The 18,926-nt window shown below is 45.0% G+C and overlaps 1 protein-coding gene across 2 annotated transcripts in view; it reads right to left on the reverse strand.

Annotated features, from left to right (window-relative positions):
* The window catches only part of KLHDC8B (kelch domain containing 8B), a 339,381-nt gene that overhangs the window by 3,010 nt on the left and 317,445 nt on the right, over positions 1–18,926 (reverse strand). The gene's annotated exons all lie outside the window — the stretch shown is intronic.

Genomic DNA, 18,926 nt, shown 5'->3' on the forward strand with positions numbered 1-18,926 from the left:
GACCCTCAGTCCCAGACCCGTCCATTGAGTGTCCTACCTGCATCCCTGTGTCTTCTCTTGCTGCTGCCAACTGAGCTCAGACTACAGTGCACTTTCTGGTCACATGACACATCCAAGTGTCCATCAGTGCACAAGACCCACCCCCACACTCAGAAGCATGTCTCTATTGGCTCCCTTTCTGTGCTGCGTTACTGCCTGTGGTATGGCCCCGCCCCCAGCTCTGCAAAGCAGTGTCTGACTGTAGAACCGAGGCAGAGCTGTAGCTGCCCCATCTCTTGTCTTCCTGCAGCTCCAGGAATCTCCACAAAGTTACTGAGTGTTAGCTATAGAAAGGATTACAATAAACACAGAAGATTATGTTATAAATATCTTCTATGTATTATTCTAATTGTTTTTATATAAAATCTCAGGAGTTTGACAGGGAGGATGACATGGGAGGCTCTGCCTACCCTGACTTCACATCCCTGCAAGCTACATATTCTCTGACCAGGAAACCCATAGAGGGAGAACAGAATCTGTGGCGAGCGTAGCCACCGAGCCTGCAGCAGGGCGAGCACAGCAAACCCGCAAGGGGTTTCATTGCGCTCGCCGCCCTGCCGACATTCTACCGCTCGGGATGCTAATGTCGGTATACTGACCATCGCCATCCCGTGCAGCGGTATACTATACCGATCCCGTTTACTCTAAGGTTTAGGGCTGTATGAGAGCACAGAAAGTTTGTCGGTTACGGCTCATAACCCGCAAATAACATACATTTTTTTAAATAAAAAAACTTTGCTAAGGAGTCAGGGGTCGGGGGTGTTCTCCAGTTTGACCCCAGTACCCCCACCCAGGTTCTATCAGCCACCTACAATCTGTGAGGGCGCATTAGGCAGCAAACACCGACTGAGAGGCCGGAAATATGTAAAAGTTATTTTTCGGGTGCTTCTTTTTTGTTATGGTGTTTGCAGTTCAGTTTTATGGTTTTTTTTAGACACGTGTGTTTATTTATTTATTTTATTTTTTATTGATTTTGTTATAATTATTTTTGTTTAGCGTGGCGTGCAGGAGGAATGTGCCAGCGGGCAGGAACAGGTTGAACAGATGAATGTTTCCTGCTGTTCTGCTCAAACTGTCTGTCTCAGCCACCAGCCGCGTCTCTTAATTGTCAGGCTTGATACACTGCTGCTTAGCCGGCATCTAGCCGCCACCTTTCCAGAGTCTGCAGCAGATGGATAGTTAGAGCATCTGATTCCACCTCTCTCACTGCTCCTTTAGGAGGGGAGACACTGGGCCTGATTCATAAGTGAAGCAAAAAAGCAAGCACCTGCGCAAAACTATGTGACACTGTTGGTGGGGCAGGTGTAACATGTGCAGAGAGACTTAGGGGTACATTTACTAAGAATCATGTTTTGCAGAGATTAAACACAGGTATGCTCGATTGGACACGGGAGTATCAAACACGGATATTTACTATGATACCGTGTTTGGCAGATGTGTTTGCTGTGTGTGCTAGCAGCCAAACACTCTGCACAAGAAGCCTGCACACATCAGCGGGATCCGTGTAAGTTTCTGTGTGTGTGAAGTGTGTTAAAAAATGTGTTAAAAGCAGAAAAAAATGGCATGGGGTCCCCCCTAAAGCATAAACTGGTTCAAAAAATACAGGGGAAATATTGTATGGGGTTCCCCTGTATTTATTAAACGAGCACCGAGCTGTTGAAGCTAGTCCAGGTTCTAAAAATACAGGGGGAAAACTGACAAAGGGGTCCCCCATATTTTTACAACCAGCATCGGGCTCCACTAGCCAGGGAGGTAGTGCTACAGCCAGGGGAGAGCCTTGATGGGGTCCCGTGGCCGAAGCACTAACCACCGTCACTAGTCAGCCCAGGCCAAGGATTCCTGTGGAGGTGGGGACCAAGTAGAATTCATGATCACTACAAAAAAAAAAAAATCCATACTCACCTATCCCTTGTGTAGAAGAGGTCCACTTCGGTCCATGTAGGCATCCAAGGGGTTAAAAAAAACCCGAATCACCAATTCCATGCCAGACATGAGGCATACTTACCTACTCTCCCAGATTCTGCGGGAGACACCTGGTTTTCGGGTAGTCCCCCACGGCCCCCGGAAGAGTGGGCACCCCTCCCGCATTCTGCCCCCTTCCTAGTGAAGTGGGCAGAATAGGTAGAATAACACAGCAAAATCACAGACCCAACGGAGGGGCGGAGCCTAATGACGCATCTCCCAGAGAGAAGATTTGAAATATCGGCAAGTATGACATGAGGAGCTCTGTGTATACACATGTGTTTCAGTGCTTCCTATGATTAGTAATTCCGAGTTTGGCAGATGGTCTATTTAATGGTATGTCCGTGTCCATCCGTGTTCTGAAGTTCTATATGAGCTAACACTTCAGTGTTTTGACTTTGGGCAGTGTTCAGATTGAAATTTAAATTGCAGTGTAAAAATAAAGCTGTCTAACATGTGTGGGCTACATGCAAAAGCAGACTTTATTTACCCTGCACAGAAACAATAGAAATGTATTTGCTCCCCTTGCATGGTAACATGGTTTGTTCCAGCCACAAAGTTACTTGTTTTTGTTTTTTTGCTTTACTTACAGATATGAATCAGGCCCTGTACGTGCAAAGTTTATAGTTTGATCTGTGATTTATTTATTTTTTGTGTTAAAAATATAAAACGTGTTTCTACTGTACTTCTAGCATCATGGACACAGTGGGGTGTATTGGCACTTTAAAAAAAAAAAAAGAAATGAGCTACAATCGGGTTCAATCTGTACAAAATAAAGTTACAAATTAAAAGGATCTGTAGACGTGCTGGCTACAACGACCTGCAAGCAGCCACGTGCTGCAGAGACTCCTTCTCTTTCATTGGCAGTGTCTGTTTAATGGTCTGTGGGGGCCCCAGGACAACTAACTTCTGGGGTCCCTTACCCCAAAAAATAAATCAGTATGACATACTGGTGATAATATTGACAACTATAATTTGTGAATATTTCCAGCACCTCAAATGTGCAAAAAGCACTGTCCCAGGTCCCACTATGCCACACAGAAGCCACAGTTCACATATGCCACCACAGTGTCCCAATTCTGGAGATGTAGCTATGGGTGGGGGGCCCCTTGTGTGCTTGGGGGCCCCTGTGTGTAGGTGTCCCTGGGCGACAGTGTGCGGCTGCTCTGTTGTCAATCCAGCAGTGTCCATCGGAGATTGGCTGCAGAGGGCCAAGGGTGGCAGAGTTGAGGGGCCACTAAACTACTGAATGAGCAACATTCAGGCCCATGTGTTGTACAAAACAAAAAGACATTTGTCATTGGTGCTAACAATAATATACTGCAAATCTGGGTGCATCAAAAGTAACATTTGTCGTCAAGGGACCCCATTTCTCTGCAAGTCCCTAACACACCATTACATTTCATTAAATGCACTCCTCTATCGGGTATATGGGGTGACATCTAGACATGGGGCATCTTGTGAGCCACACATAAAAAGGCCTTATATTATATATAGCCTACAGTGCCGTACCATGGCTTTCCTGTGCCCTCTGCTGGCCACACCCCCCAAGCCCATTACATCATGCAGAGCGGGCGGGGGTGGCAGCACCAGTAATTATAGCTCCAATTGGAGCATCCTCGGGATGCACTAGGCACCTCCGAAGACACGGCAGCAGATTGCTAGCCAGAAGCTGGGGCAGTGGGTGCGTCCTGTGCGGCGGCACTGCTTGTACACCCCTAGTTATGGCAATGATAGCCTAGGCCCATGTGTTGGCCAGGATCAGATAAATGTGATGTTGGGGGTGGAGGACTGGGGTTGGCCAGGATCATATAAATTGGACTAATTAAGTAACGTACAATAAAAGTAAAAATTAGGTACACACAGAACAGACAGTGGTGCCGAGAGAGGGGGGGAGAGGGTACAAGTTACCCGGGCCCAGGTCTGATGGAGGGGCCCAGTGGGGGCCCTGGGCCGCCTCCCCCATCGCCTGCCAGCAGCAGCATCTGCAGTTCTTCTCCTCAGCCCAGCACATGGTGGCACTTAAAAAGACAATTGTTTTCAGTATTTTTTTCTAAGGGTGCATGGCCACGCCTCCTGTGATTAGGCCACGCCCCCTGAAAAGTACCTGGGCCCAACTAGGCTCTTTACTGCCCTGAGAACAGATTGGAATATTCTGAAGCCACCGATCTGCCGCAGATGACATTCTCAGTTGTTCTTTAGGCTGTGTACACACGGCATGATGCGCCGTACAGCCTGGCATTGACTATACGACGTTGCCAGAGCCGGCCCCGCCAACATAGTCAATGTTGGGCTGCCTGCACAGTCTATTTTTCCTTGCGATGCTGATCCCGCGGGACCACGCATCGGCATCGCAAGGACTATGCACAAGGTGCGATATGTACTATATTTTCTTACGATTTTGACTATATACTGTAGATATAGAAATATGGCACTGTGTGTACTGTAGTATAGCTGCTGTACACTCTTGTTATAGAGCTATGGATTTGCGACGTGCCGGATTCACCAGGGGCCGTAACCTTTAGCAAAACAGCAAAAGCGTGACCGAGTTTCAGAATAGTCCAAATTCAGCATCTCTATTTGGCAGTGCTGTAGTTCTGCCGCTAAGCCGAAGAAAAAAAAATTATTTGTAAAGATTTGCAAAATCTATTTGCAAACGTGACGCATGCAAATTATATGTAGCGCATAACAATCATGAAAGCAGTTGCTCCGCTGATGCTATAAAAAGCCTGACATTTCCAACCACAGCGCTTGGTCATTTGAGCATTAAAAGGCTTTTTAGAGGAACAAAGTGGCATTTACCCCTATAGCCACCCGGACCTGTATTGTGCAGAAAAGGTCAGGTGTATACAATAGAACCATCTCACTTTAGATGGTGACAGAGTGACGCAGACTTCCCGCAGATTGCTAGACAATCACCGTTGCTATGGAAATCTATAGGGCCAGCACTCATAATACAACAATCCCATCTTATTCATGTTTTCCGCTGGGAATGTTCCGTCAACATAGTTTAATACATTTTGTCCAGTGCCTGGGCTATTTAATGACATATCAGAGGTACAAAGCGACGATTGTGCAGTGTCTCTGCCTTCTCATCTCTGTGACAGGTGTTTATGAGGTGCAGAATTTGTATTTTATTAATAAATAATACATGTTCTACTGCGTCGTCTACCTGCAGCGACACAGAATCAGCAGCCACCTCCCACTCCTTGTCTCCTGCAGGCTTGGCTGCCTTCCCCGCCTGTGACTGACAGGACTAACCTTTCCACATAATCATTCTGGGGGAGACTACTGACTCACTGGTGGTGCGGGTACACCGTGTGCAGAACATTATACAACAGGTGTACACTATCTGCACGACACAGCGGGTACATAGGCAGGTATGAGAGAGCGATAGATAGATAGATAGATAGATAGATAGATAGATAGATAGATAGATAGATAGATAGATAGATAGATAGATAGATAGATAACCAATTCATTAGGTGGCTCACGCCCCCCATCCTGCCTCGGCCATCTCTATCTCGCTACCTTGTTGCCCTCAGGCCCCCACTGACTTGCTTACGCTTCATGTCTCCCCCCCTCCCCTTAGATTGTAAGCTCCTAGGAGCAGGGTCCTCCTCCCTCCTGTTCTCTCAGCCCCCCTCTCTTGCACTTCTATTACAGCCCCCACCGACGCGCTGGCCGTTTTCCAGAATTCCGCTCATCTCTTCCAGTGGCTCTTAACCTGCTAGTGCTGCCGTCGCTATTGGTGACAGGTTCCTACCTTCGCCGCTCACCTTACCAGCTGTATTGTGCACACAGTGCACTGAGATCTGTGGTGCTAATTGTTACTCGTGTTTATGCTTTGGCTACTGTAATGTCCTGTGTTACTCTGTTTTGTCTTACTGTTTGCCTTATGTACGGCGCTGCGAACCATTTGTGGTGCCATTTAAATAAATTGTAATGATAGATAGATAGATAGATAGATAGATAGATAGATAGATAGATAGATAGATAGATAGATAGATAGATATTACCTAGATGGATAGGTAGGTAGATATATGTTACCTAGATAGATAGATAGATAGATAGATAGATAGATAGATAGATAGATAGATAGATAGATAGATACTTCAATGTAACAGATTGCCATATAGATTAATGATCTAGCTCTAATTAATATAGTTCTGCAAATTAATAGCACATGCTACTAAATCAAACCGTTATGAAAATAGAAGATTAATGAAAGGACCTCAGGGCAATATATGTTACATAGGATTATTACGGTGCGGTTGTGATATATATGATGTTATGTTTTTTTATCCAGTCGTAATAATAGAACCTTGTGTAGATATTACCTAGATGGACAGGTAGGTAGATAGATATTACCTAGATAGATAGATAGATAGATAGATAGATAGATAGATAGATATTACCTAGATGGACAGGTAGGTAGATAGATATATATTACCTAGATGGATGGATAGACAGACAGACATACAGACAGACAGACAGACAGACAGACAGACAGACAGACAGATAGATAGATAGATAGATAGATAGATAGATAGATAGATAGATAGATAGATAGACAGATATTACCTAGATGGAAGGATGGACAGATAGATAGATAGATAGATAGATAGATAGATAGATAGATAGATAGATAGATAGATAGATAGATAGATAGATAGATAGATAGATAATTACATAGATAGATAGATAGATAGATAGATAGATAGATAGATAGATAGATAGATAGATAGATATAGGTAGGTAGGTAGATAGATAGCTATTACTTAGATAGATAGATAGATAGATAGATAGATAGATAGATAGATAGATAGATAGATAGATAGATAGATAGATAGATATTACCTGGATGGATAGATACTGAAGATAGATAGATAGATAGATAGATAGACAGACAGACAGACAGACAGACAGACAGACAGACAGACAGACAGACAGACAGATAGATAGATAGATAGATAGATAGATAGATAGATAGATAGATAGATAGATATTACCTAGCTGGATAGATAGATAGATAGATAGATAGATAGATAGATAGATAGATAGATAGATAGATAATTACCTAGATGGTTAGGTAAGTAGGTAGATAGCTATTACTTAGATAGATAGATGGATAGATAGATAGATAGATAGATAGATAGATGTTTTTATTAATATTATATGTATGAGGCTTTCCCCTGTCACTCCTGTCTGGAAGCTTAGTAACGACTTGCCCCCCATCTGTTTCAGCTGTAAATACGCCTGCTATCTGGCTGTAAATGAGCGATAGGTAATTGACTTATTTAGAAATGGAAGAGAAATTAGGTTTTCTCTCTACTTATAACTAGTTTTTCAAAATTCATTTTTTCCTCATTAGAGAAACAGCAATAACAGAGGGCGCTGTGAGTGATTGATAGAAGTCCTGCTCTGTGCACAGCTCATACCGTCAGGAGAACATTAGGCTGGAGTCCTGTGGCTGCTGCAGATGCTGGATACTTACATCTAATCCCCATGTGAGGATCACAGCTTGATCAGCTATACCTACAGTACAAATATGCTCCATTAGGCCACTTACATCAGTAAGTGATCAGATTCATCTACAGCAGGGTTCTCAGACTATTTTTCTCTGGGACTCCATCAGACAATAAAAATGATTACAGGACTCCAGCAAGTTACTGCAGCATGGCCAGAGCACATGTGTGGTCAGCAGACCGCACATGCAGAGTAGCATTGCGGAGGCACAAAACAGATGTGAAGTGACCGCTAATGCTTTCACTTCTTTCCTATGCAAATGCATGGGTGCGCTCCTTTCAGAATCCATGCCCTGCATGTGTTTTTTTAATATATATTCATGCGCATGTTAAGTTTATACCTGCTGTGAAGGCTTTGGAAGGTGTCAGGGAGACAGTGGGTAACAGGGGAGGCAGTGGGTAACAGGAAGGAGGCAGTGGTGGCAGTGGGTGATGGGGAGGCAGAGGGTGACAGGGAGTGACAGGGAGAGGCATTGTGAAACTGGGGAGGCAGTGAATGACAGACAGAGGCAATTGGCGGCAGGGAGAGCTAGAGGCTGACAGTGTATAAGAGAGGTTGAGGCAGTGGCTGACAGGGAGATGCAGAGGGTGGCAGAAGGTGACTAGGGAGAGGCAGTGAGTGACGGGGAGGCAGACGATGGCAGGGGGTGGCTGAGGGGGACAGCAGAGGGTGACTAGGGAGAGGCAGAGGGTGACTATGGAGAGGCAGATGGTGACTAGAGAAAGGCAGTTGATGACGGGAGTGGCAGAGGGTGACAGGGATAGGAAGTGAGAATATGGGGAGGCAGTGAATGACAGACAGAGGCAGTGGGCAGCAGGGAGAGGCTGGCAGTGTATAAGAGAGGTTGAGGCAGTGGCTGACAGGGAGATGCAGAGGGTGGTAGAGGAGGGTGACTAGGGAGAGGCATTGGGTGACGGGGAGGAAGATGGTGACGGGGGTGGCTGAGGGTGTCTAGGGAGAGGCAGTGGGTATTTAATTAATGAGTTTTCCCTTGTTCCCTCTCCTCATTCTACACTGTCTGCCTCCCCCTCCCCCCTCCTCCTTCCCACTGGGATTGGGGAAGAGCTGTCTGATGACTCCTCAGATCTCTCAGTCAGTGATGCGAGGAATCTGAAGCAACAGACAATTCAACTGATTTTTCAGACTCCTTGGATCACTGACCAAGAGATCAGAGGAGTCATCAGTCTGACGGCCCGCAACATGGACTCGTGACCCCAGGTTGAGTTGGGTGCGACCCATTTTGGGGTTGGGACTCAAAGTTTGAGAACCGGTGATCTACAGCATATACAGAAGAAGGGATGGGGCCACAATTAAGTTGCAAGGACATTCATAAAAATAAAGTAGATGAAAGTACATTTACAGAGGAGAAGGTCCTAACAGAACTTTCACAACTAAAAGTGGATAAATCAATGGGACCAGATGGGATACACCCAAGGATACTCAAAGAGCTAAAAGATGTGCTGGTTTCACCGTTAACAGAATTATTTAACCAGTCACTAAATACAGGTGCTATTCCAGAGGACTGGAAAAGAGCAAATGTAGTTCCACTGCACAAAAGTGGAAGCAAGGAAGAAGCAAGTAACTACAGACCAGTAAGCCTTACATCAGTAGTGGGGAAAGTAATGGAAAAACTATTAAAAGAAAGAGTTGTGGAATATCTTAAATCAAACCACTTACAGGATCCAAAACAGCATGGATTTACTGGTGGTAGATCATGTCAAACAAATCTTATTGACTTTTTTGACTCTGTGACGAAAATAATAGATCAAGGGGGAGCTGTAGATGTAGCATATCTAGACTTTAGTAAGGCATTTGACACTGTCCCACATCGCAGACTGCTAAATAAACTTGAAAGCGTGGGGGTGGATTATAAAACAGTTAAATGGATAAGAACCTGGTTGCAGGATAGGAAACAGACAGTTGTAGTTAATGGAGTGCAATCTATGGAGGGAAATGTTACCAGTGGAGTACCCCAGGGATCTGTACTTGGTCCAGTTCTCTTTAATATCTTTGTTGGTGACATTGCAGATGGTATTGAAGGGAAGGTATGCCTTTTTGCAGATGATACAAAGATATGCAACAGGGTAGACACACCGGGAGGGGTAAAACAAATGATTGATGACCTAGCTAAGCTTGAGAAATGGTCAAGAACGTGGCAACTACAGTTTAATGCTAAAAAATGCAAAATCATGCACTTGGGTCTCAAAAACCCAAAGGCTAAATATAGTATCAAGGGTACTATAATGGAAACTACTGAGGAGGAAAGGGATTTAGGAGTCACTATTTCAAGTGACTTGAAGGCAGGAAAGCAATGCAACAAAGCAATGAGAAAGGCAAGTCAGATGCTTGGTTGCATAGGGAGAGGAATCAGTAGCAGGAAAAAAGAAGTGATAATGCCACTGTATAGGTCATTGGTGCGGCCCCATCTGGAATACTGTGTCCAGTTCTGGAGACCATATCTCCAGAAGGATATAAATACATTAGAGAGTGTACAAAGAAGGGCAACTAAAATGGTGCATGGCACCATCACAAAACGTACCCGGAAAGGCTAAAAGATCTTAACATGTATAGTTTGGAGGAGAGAAGGGAAAGGGGAGACATGATAGAAACTTTCAAATATATCAAGGGTCTTAACAAAGTTCAGGAGGGAAACATTCTTCAAAGGAAGAGAAGTATTAGAACTCGAGGACATACACTGAGACTGGAGGGGGGAAGGTTCAGGGGAAATTTAAGGAAAAATTACTTCACAGAAAGGGTAGTGAATCAGTGGAATAGTCTCCCATCAGAGGTGGTAGAGGCTAAGACTGTAGAGCAATTTAAACATGCTTGGGATAGGCATATGAATATCCTTACAAATAATTAAGGTTCAAAAAGGGTTGAGATTACCTAAAGGATAAAAAAAAAGGGGCAGACTAGATGGGCCAAGTGGTTCTTATCTGCCGTCAAATTCTATGTTTCTATGTTTCTATGTTACGTACCAATTAGATAACCTGAGGCTCTCCTGCTGTTGTAGAACTATAAATTCCAGGGCAGCTGGGACTTCTGATCCATAAACACATGAAGGCTGCATTCTGCCAACCTCTGACCTCCAGAAAGATGGGATTTTGGGGAAACAAACAGGATGACCATAAGACTGACCTAATTTAGCATCTGGCCAGGTTGCTTTTGTACTACCTGCTTCCTTTAATAATAAGCATTATTTCTGTCTGCTCATTAATTAATCCTTTGTGTAGATGTCATTTTTGTCAGGATCGTTAGCCGTATAGAGTATATTGCTGAATGTGGATGCACAGAACTAATTATTCAGAGGTGGGCGGTGATATGCCTGCTCTAGTGTCTGTTAGCGGAGTCGCGGGAGTGATAATTTACAAATGCTAGCAAGGAGAGGAGATCGCTCTCGCTGCAAGTGGTCTTCCCTCTACTGAGCAGGACAGGTTAGGTTGTGTATACAGCTCCTGATGGGTTCGGTATAGGTATGACATTGGTTGCTGAGCTGAGCTGTGGACAGTGCTGAAATCTAACAGCCAACCATCAGATGAGCCTCAGAAAGCAGCATCCAATGTCTGGGAAACCCAGTATTCAATGGAGAAATTACTTCCTTCCGATCAGGACCATCGATGATTGCTAACTATTGGTTTCCAATGTCCATCCTTAGTTCGGTATATATATCTGACATTGACAATGTCATACCTGTGCAGTGAATGGGAGGTGCTGGAAATGAATGCAAAAATGCTAACCCTAATCCTAACCCTGACCCTAATCCTAGTTCTAACCCTAATACTAACACTAACCCTAATACTAATACTAACGCTAATACTAATCCAAACCCTAATCCTAATACTAACCCTAGTTTTAACCCTAATCCTAATACTAACCCTAATACTAATCCAAACCCTAATCCTAAAAATAACCCTAATCCTAGTTCTAACCCTAATCCTAATACTAACCCTGACCCTAATCCTAATACTAACCCTAATACTAATCCGAACCTTAATCCTAATTCTAATGCTATCCCTAATCCTAGTTCTAACCATAATCCTAACCCTAACTCTTAACTAGTCAATGAGCCCGGGAATATCATTCACTCTGATATGATCACTGAGCTCCTCCTTCTAAAGTCACCATGAGGAGCACTGCTACACTAGTCAATGAGCCTGGGAATATCATTCACTCTGATATGATCACTGAGCTCCTCCTTCTAAAGTCACCATGAGGAGCACTGCTACAATAGTGAATGAGCCTGGGAATATCATCCCCTTTGATATCACCACTGAGCTCCTCCTTCTAAAGTCACCATGGGGAGCACTGCTACACTAGTCAATGAGCCCGGGAATATCATTCCCTCTGATATGATCACTGAGCTCCTCCTTCTAAAGTCACCATGAGGAGCACTGCTACAATAGTGAATGAGCCTGGGAATATCATCCCCTTTGATATCACCACTGAGCTCCTTCTTCTAAAGTCACCATGAGAAGCACTGCTACACTAGTCAATGAGCCCGGGAATATCATTCCCTCTGATATGATCACTGAGTTCCTCCTTGTAAAGTCACCATGAGGAGCACTGCTACACTAGTCAATGAGCCGGGGAATATCATTCACTCTGATATGATCACTGAGCTCCTCCTTCTAGAGTCACCATGAGGAGCACTGCTACACTAGTCAATGAGCCCGGGAATATCATTCACTCTGATATGATCGCTGAGCTCCTCCTTCTAAAGTCACCATGAGGAGCACTGCTACACTAGTCAATGAGCCTGGTAATATCATTCACTCTGATATCACCACTGAGCTCCTCTTTCTAAAGTCACCATGAGAAGCACTGCTACACTAGTCAGTGAGCCCGGGAATATCATTCACTGTGATATCACCACTGAGCTCCTCCTTCAATATTCAGTGTGAGGAGCAGTGTTATGATGAGGAGCACATGGAGTGACATAAGGAGCATGTCATTCACACTGATCACTGAGCTTCTCCTTCTACAATCACCATGAGGAGCACTGCTACACTAGTCAGTGAGCCCGGGAATATCATTCACTCTGATTTCATCACTGAGCTCCTTCTTCTAAAGTCACCATGAGGAGCACTGCTACACTAGTCAGATAGTCCGGGAATATCATTCACTCTGATATCACCACTGAGCTCCTCCTTCTAAAGTCACCATGAGGAGCACTACTACACTAGTCAGTGAGCCCGGGAATATCATTAACTCTGATTTCATTACTGAGCTTCTCCTTCTAAAGTCACCATGAGGAGCACTGCTACACTAGTCAATGAGCCTGGGAATATCATTCACTCTGATTTCATCACTGAGCTCCTCCTTCTAAATTCACCATGAGGAGCACTGCTACACTAGTCAGTGAGCCTGGGAATATCATTCCCTCTGATATGATCACTGAGCTCCTCCTTCTAAAGTCACCATGAGGAGCACTGCTACACTAGTCAATGAGCCCGGGAATATCATTCCCTCTGATATGATCACTGAGCTCCTCCTTCTAGAGTCACCGTGAGGAGCACTGCTACACTAGTCAATGAGCCCGGGAATATCATTCACTCTGATATGATCGCTGAGCTCCTCCTTCTAAAGTCACCATGAGGAGCACTGCTACACTAGTCAATGAGCCTGGTAATATCATTCACTCTGATATCACCACTGAGCTCCTCTTTCTAAAGTCACCATGAGAAGCACTGCTACACTAGTCAGTGAGCCCGGGAATATCATTCACTGTGATATCACCACTGAGCTCCTCCTTCAATATTCAGTGTGAGGAGCAGTGTTATGATGAGGAGCACAGGGAGTGACATAAGGAGCATGTCATTCACACTGATCACTGAGCTTCTCCTTCTACAATCACCATGAGGAGCACTGCTACACTAGTCAGTGAGCCCGGGAATATCATTCACTCTGATTTCATCACTGAGCTCCTTCTTCTAAAGTCACCATGAGGAGCACTGCTACACTAGTCAGTGAGCCCGGGAATATCATTCACTCTGATATCACCACTGAGCTCCTCCTTCTAAAGTCACCATGAGGAGCACAGCTACACTAGTCAGTGATCCTGGGAATATCAATCACTCTGATATCACCACTGATCTCCTCCTTCTAAAGTCACCATGAGGAGCACTGCTACACTAGTCAGTGAGCCCGGGAATATCATTAACTCTGATTTCATTACTGAGCTTCTCCTTCTAAAGTCACCATGAGGAGCACTGCTACACTAGTCAATGAGCCTGGGAATATCATTCACTCTGATTTCATCACTGAGCTCCTCCTTCTAAATTCACCATGAGGAGCACTGCTACACTAGTCAGTGAGCCTGGGAATATCATTCACTCTGATATGATCACTGAGCTCCTCCTTCTAAAGTCACCATGAGGAGCACTGCTACACTAGTCAATGAGCCCGGGAATATCATTCCCTCTGATATGATCACTGAGCTCCTCCTTCTAGAGTCACCATGAGGAGCACTGCTACACTAGTCAATGAGCCCGGGAATATCATTCACTCTGATATGATCGCTGAGCTCCTCCTTCTAAAGTCACCATGAGGAGCACTGCTACACTAGTCAATGAGCCTGGTAATATCATTCACTCTGATATCACTACTGAGCTCCTCTTTCTAAAGTCACCATGAGAAGCACTGCTACACTAGTCAGTGAGCCCGGGAATATCATTCACTGTGATATCACCACTGAGCTCCTCCTTCAATATTCAGTGTGAGGAGCAGTGTTATGATGAGGAGCACAGGGAGTGACATAAGGAGCATGTCATTCACACTGATCACTGAGCTTCTCCTTCTACAATCACCATGAGGAGCACTGCTACACTAGTCAGTGAGCCCGGGAATATCATTCACTCTGATTTCATCACTGAGCTCCTTCTTCTAAAGTCACCATGAGGAGCACTGCTACACTAGTCAGTGAGCCCGGGAATATCATTCACTCTGATATCACCACTGAGCTCCTCCTTCTAAAGTCACCATGAGGAGCACTGCTACACTAGTCAGTGATCCTGGGAATATCAATCACTCTGATATCACCACTGATCTCCTCCTTCTAAAGTCACCATGAAGAGCACTGCTACACTAGTCAGTGAGCCCGGGAATATCATTAACTCTGATTTCATTACTGAGCTTCTCCTTCTAAAGTCACCATGAGGAGCACTGCTACACTAGTCAATGAGCCTAGGAATATCATTCACTCTGATTTCATCACTGAGCTCCTCCTTCTAAATTCACCATGAGGAGCACTGCTACACTAGTCAGTGAGCCTGGGAATATCATTCCCTCTGATATGATCACTGAGCTCCTCCTTCTAAAGTCACCATGAGGAGCACTGCTACACTAGTCAATGAGCCCGGGAATATCATTCCCTCTGATATGATCACTGAGCTCCTCCTTCTAGAGTCACCATGAGGAGCACTGCTACACTAGTCAATGAGCCCGGGAATATCATTCACTCTGATATGATCGCTGAGCTCCACCTTCTAAAGTCACCATGAGGAGCACTGCTACACTAGTCAATGAGCCTGGTAATATCATTCACTCTGATATCACCACTGAGCTCCTCTTTCTAAAGTCACCATGAGAAGCACTGCTACACTAGTCAGTGAGCCCGGGAATATCATTCACTGTGATATCACCACTGAGCTCCTCCTTCAATATTCAGTGTGAGGAGCAGTGTTATGATGAGGAGCACAGGGAGTGACATAAGGAGCATGTCATTCACACTGATCACTGAGCTTCTCCTTTTACAATCACCATGAGGAGCACTGCTACACTAGTCAGTGAGCCCGGGAATATCATTCACTCTGATTTCATCACTGAGCTCCTTCTTCTAAAGTCACCATGAGGAGCACTGCTACACTAGTCAGTGAGCCCGGGAATATCATTCACTCTGATATCACCACTGAGCTCCTCCTTCTAAAGTCACCATGAGAAGCACTGCTACACTAGTCAGTGATCCTGGGAATATCAATCACTCTGATATCACCACTGATCTCCTCCTTCTAAAGTCACCATGAGGAGCACTGCTACACTAGTCAGTGAGCCCGGGAATATCATTAACTCTGATTTCATTACTGAGCTTCTCCTTCTAAAGTCACCATGAGGAGCACTGCTACACTAGTCAATGAGCCTGGGAATATCATTCACTCTGATTTCATCACTGAGCTCCTCCTTCTAAATTCACCATGAGGAGCACTGCTACACTAGTCAGTGAGCCTGGGAATATCATTCCCTCTGATATGATCACTGAGCTCCTCCTTCTAAAGTCACCATGAGGAGCACTGCTACACTAGTCAATGAGCCCGGGAATATCATTCCCTCTGATATGATCACTGAGCTCCTCCTTCTAGAGTCACCATGAGGAGCACTGCTACACTAGTCAATGAGCCCGGGAATATCATTCACTGTGATATCACCACTGAGCTCCTCCTTCAATATTCAGTGTGAGAAGCAGTGTTATGATGAGGAGTACAGGGAGTGACATAAGGAGCATGTCATTCACACTGATCACTGAGCTTCTCCTTCTACAATCACCATGAGGAGCACTGCTACACTAGTCATTGAGCCCGGGAATATCATTCACTCTGATTTCATCACTGAGCTCCTTCTTCTAAAGTCACCATGAGGAGCACTGCTACACTAGTCAGTGAGCCCGGGAATATCATTCACTCTGATATCACCACTGAGCTCCTCCTTCTAAAGTCACCATGAGGAGCACTTCTACACTAGTCAGTGATCCTGGGAATATCAATCACTCTGATATCACCACTGATCTCCTCCTTCTAAAGTCACCATGAGGAGCACTGCTACACTAGTCAGTGAGCCCGGGAATATCATTAACTCTGATTTCATTACTGAGCTTCTCCTTCTAAAGTCACCATAAGGAGCACTGCTACACTAGTCAATGAGCCTGGGAATATCATTCACTCTGATTTCATCACTGAGCTCCTCCTTCTAAATTCACCATGAGGAGCACTGCTACACTAGTCAGTGAGCCTGGGAATATCATTCCCTCTGATATGATCACTGAGCTCCTCCTTCTAAAGTCACCATGAGGAGCACTGCTACACTAGTCAATGAGCCCGGGAATATCATTCCCTCTGATATGATCACTGAGCTCCTCCTTCTAGAGTCACCATGAGGAGCACTGCTACACTAGTCAATGAGCCCGGGAATATCATTCACTCTGATGTGATCGCTGAGCTCCTCCTTCTAAAGTCACCATGAGGAGCACTGCTACACTAGTCAATGAGCCTGGTAATATCATTCACTCTGATATCACCACTGAGCTCCTCTTTCTAAAGTCACCATGAGAAGCACTGCTACACTAGTCAGTGAGCCCGGGAATATCATTCACTGTGATATCACCACTGAGCTCCTCCTTCAATATTCAGTCTGAGGAACAGTGTTATGATGAGGAGCACAGGGAGTGACATAAGGAGCATGTCATTCACACTGATCACTGAGCTTCTCCTTCTAAAGTCACCATGAGGAGCACTGCTACACTAGTCAGTGAGCCAGGGAATATCATTCACTCTGATTTCATCACTAAGCTCCTCCTTCTAAAGTCACCATGAGGAGCACTGCTACACTAGTCAGTGAGCCCGGGAATATCATTCACTCTGATATCACCACTGAGCTCGTCCTTCTAAAGTCACCATGAGGAGCACTGCTACACTAGTCAGTGATCCTGGGAATATCAATCACTCTGATATCACCACTGATCTCCTCCTTCTAAAGTCACCATGAGGAGCACTGCTACACTAGTCAGTGAGCCCGGGAATATCATTAACTCTGATTTCATTACTGAGCTTCTCCTTCTAAAGTCACCATGAGGAGCACTGCTACACTAGTCAATGAGCCTGGGAATATCATTCACTCTGATTTCATCACTGAGCTCCTCCTTCTAAATTCACCATGAGGAGCACTGCTACACTAGTCAGTGAGCCTGGGAATATCATTCCCTCTGATATGATCACTGAGCTCCTCCTTCTAAAGTCACCATGAGAAGCACTGCTACACTAGTCAGTGAGCCTGAGAATATCATTCACTCTGATTTCATAACTGAGCTCCTCCTTCAATATTCAGTGTGAGGAGCAGTGTTATGATGAGGAGCACAGTAAGTGACATAAGGAGCATGTCATTCACACTGATCACTGAGCTTCTTCTTCTACAGTCACCGTGAGGAGCACTGCTACACTAGTCATTGAGCACAAGAATATAATTTAGTCTGATATGATCACTAAGCTTGTCCTTCTATGTTCAGTGTGAGGAGCACTGCTATACAGTGTTATGATGAGGAGCATGTCATTCACACAGACAGTGATTAGTGAGCTACTCCTTCTACAGTCACTGTGAGGAGCACTTCTATACAGAGTAAGCAGGAAGGTGTGTCATTCACAGAGACATAAGCCCTGAACCTCTTTCTGTTGTAAATGCGAGAAACACAGTAACACACGGTAAAGACGAAGAAAATGATAAGATGATTTGCAAACACTACAGAGGGATTACATTTTGTGGGATGCCTACAAACTAGCGGCACTTCAGTGGTTTTGCAGGCACCATGTGCTCACCAACACCATAGATGTCCTTGTACTCTCATGATGGGTCTGGGACTGAGGGTCGACAGCACAAAGGTCGACACACCTTAGGTCGACGCCAATTGGTCGACACACCTTAGGTCGACATGGACAAAAGGTCGACAGGAACAAGGTCGACATGGAAAAAGGTCGACATGAGTTTTTTTGGTGTCGTTTTCTTCGTAGAGTGACCGGGAACCCCAATTAGTGCACCGCGTCCCCTCGCATGGCTCACTTCGCTCGCCATGCTTCGGGCATGGTGCCTTCGCTCCGCTACCGCTTCGCTCGGCACACTTTACCGTTCCAATCGTAGTCCACGTGGATCGTTAAGTATGAAAAGGTTCAAAAAAAGAAAAAAATCGTAAAAAACTCATGTCGACCTTTTTCCATGTCGACCTTGTCCCTGTCGACCTTTCGTCCATGTCGACCTTTTGTCCATGTCGACCTAAGGTGTGTCGACCAATTGGCGTCGACCTAAGGTGTGTCGACCTTTGTGCTGTCGACCTGGAGTCCGGATACCTCTCATGATACATGTAAAAGATAAATTAAGTTAAACTGAGCTACATTTTTGAGAAAAATAAAAAAAATTGTAAGTAAATATACATGTGGTGCTAATGCACAGTCCCGTTTTTGGGGCACTGTCCCGCTGTCCCACCCTCGGGCCGCAGTATCCCGAGGTGGGGGGGGGGGTCAGTTGGGAGGCTCCTGTTACTGTAGTTATAGCAGAGCAACAGTGAATAGACGCTGTGCACATGCGCTCAGCATCTATTCATGGGAGACAGAGGGATTGGGGGCATACCACCAGCTCACAGA

The sequence above is a fragment of the Pseudophryne corroboree genome, chromosome 9 (genome assembly GCF_028390025.1).
Source record: "Pseudophryne corroboree isolate aPseCor3 chromosome 9, aPseCor3.hap2, whole genome shotgun sequence".
In the NCBI taxonomy this organism is placed as follows: domain Eukaryota; kingdom Metazoa; phylum Chordata; class Amphibia; order Anura; family Myobatrachidae; genus Pseudophryne; species Pseudophryne corroboree.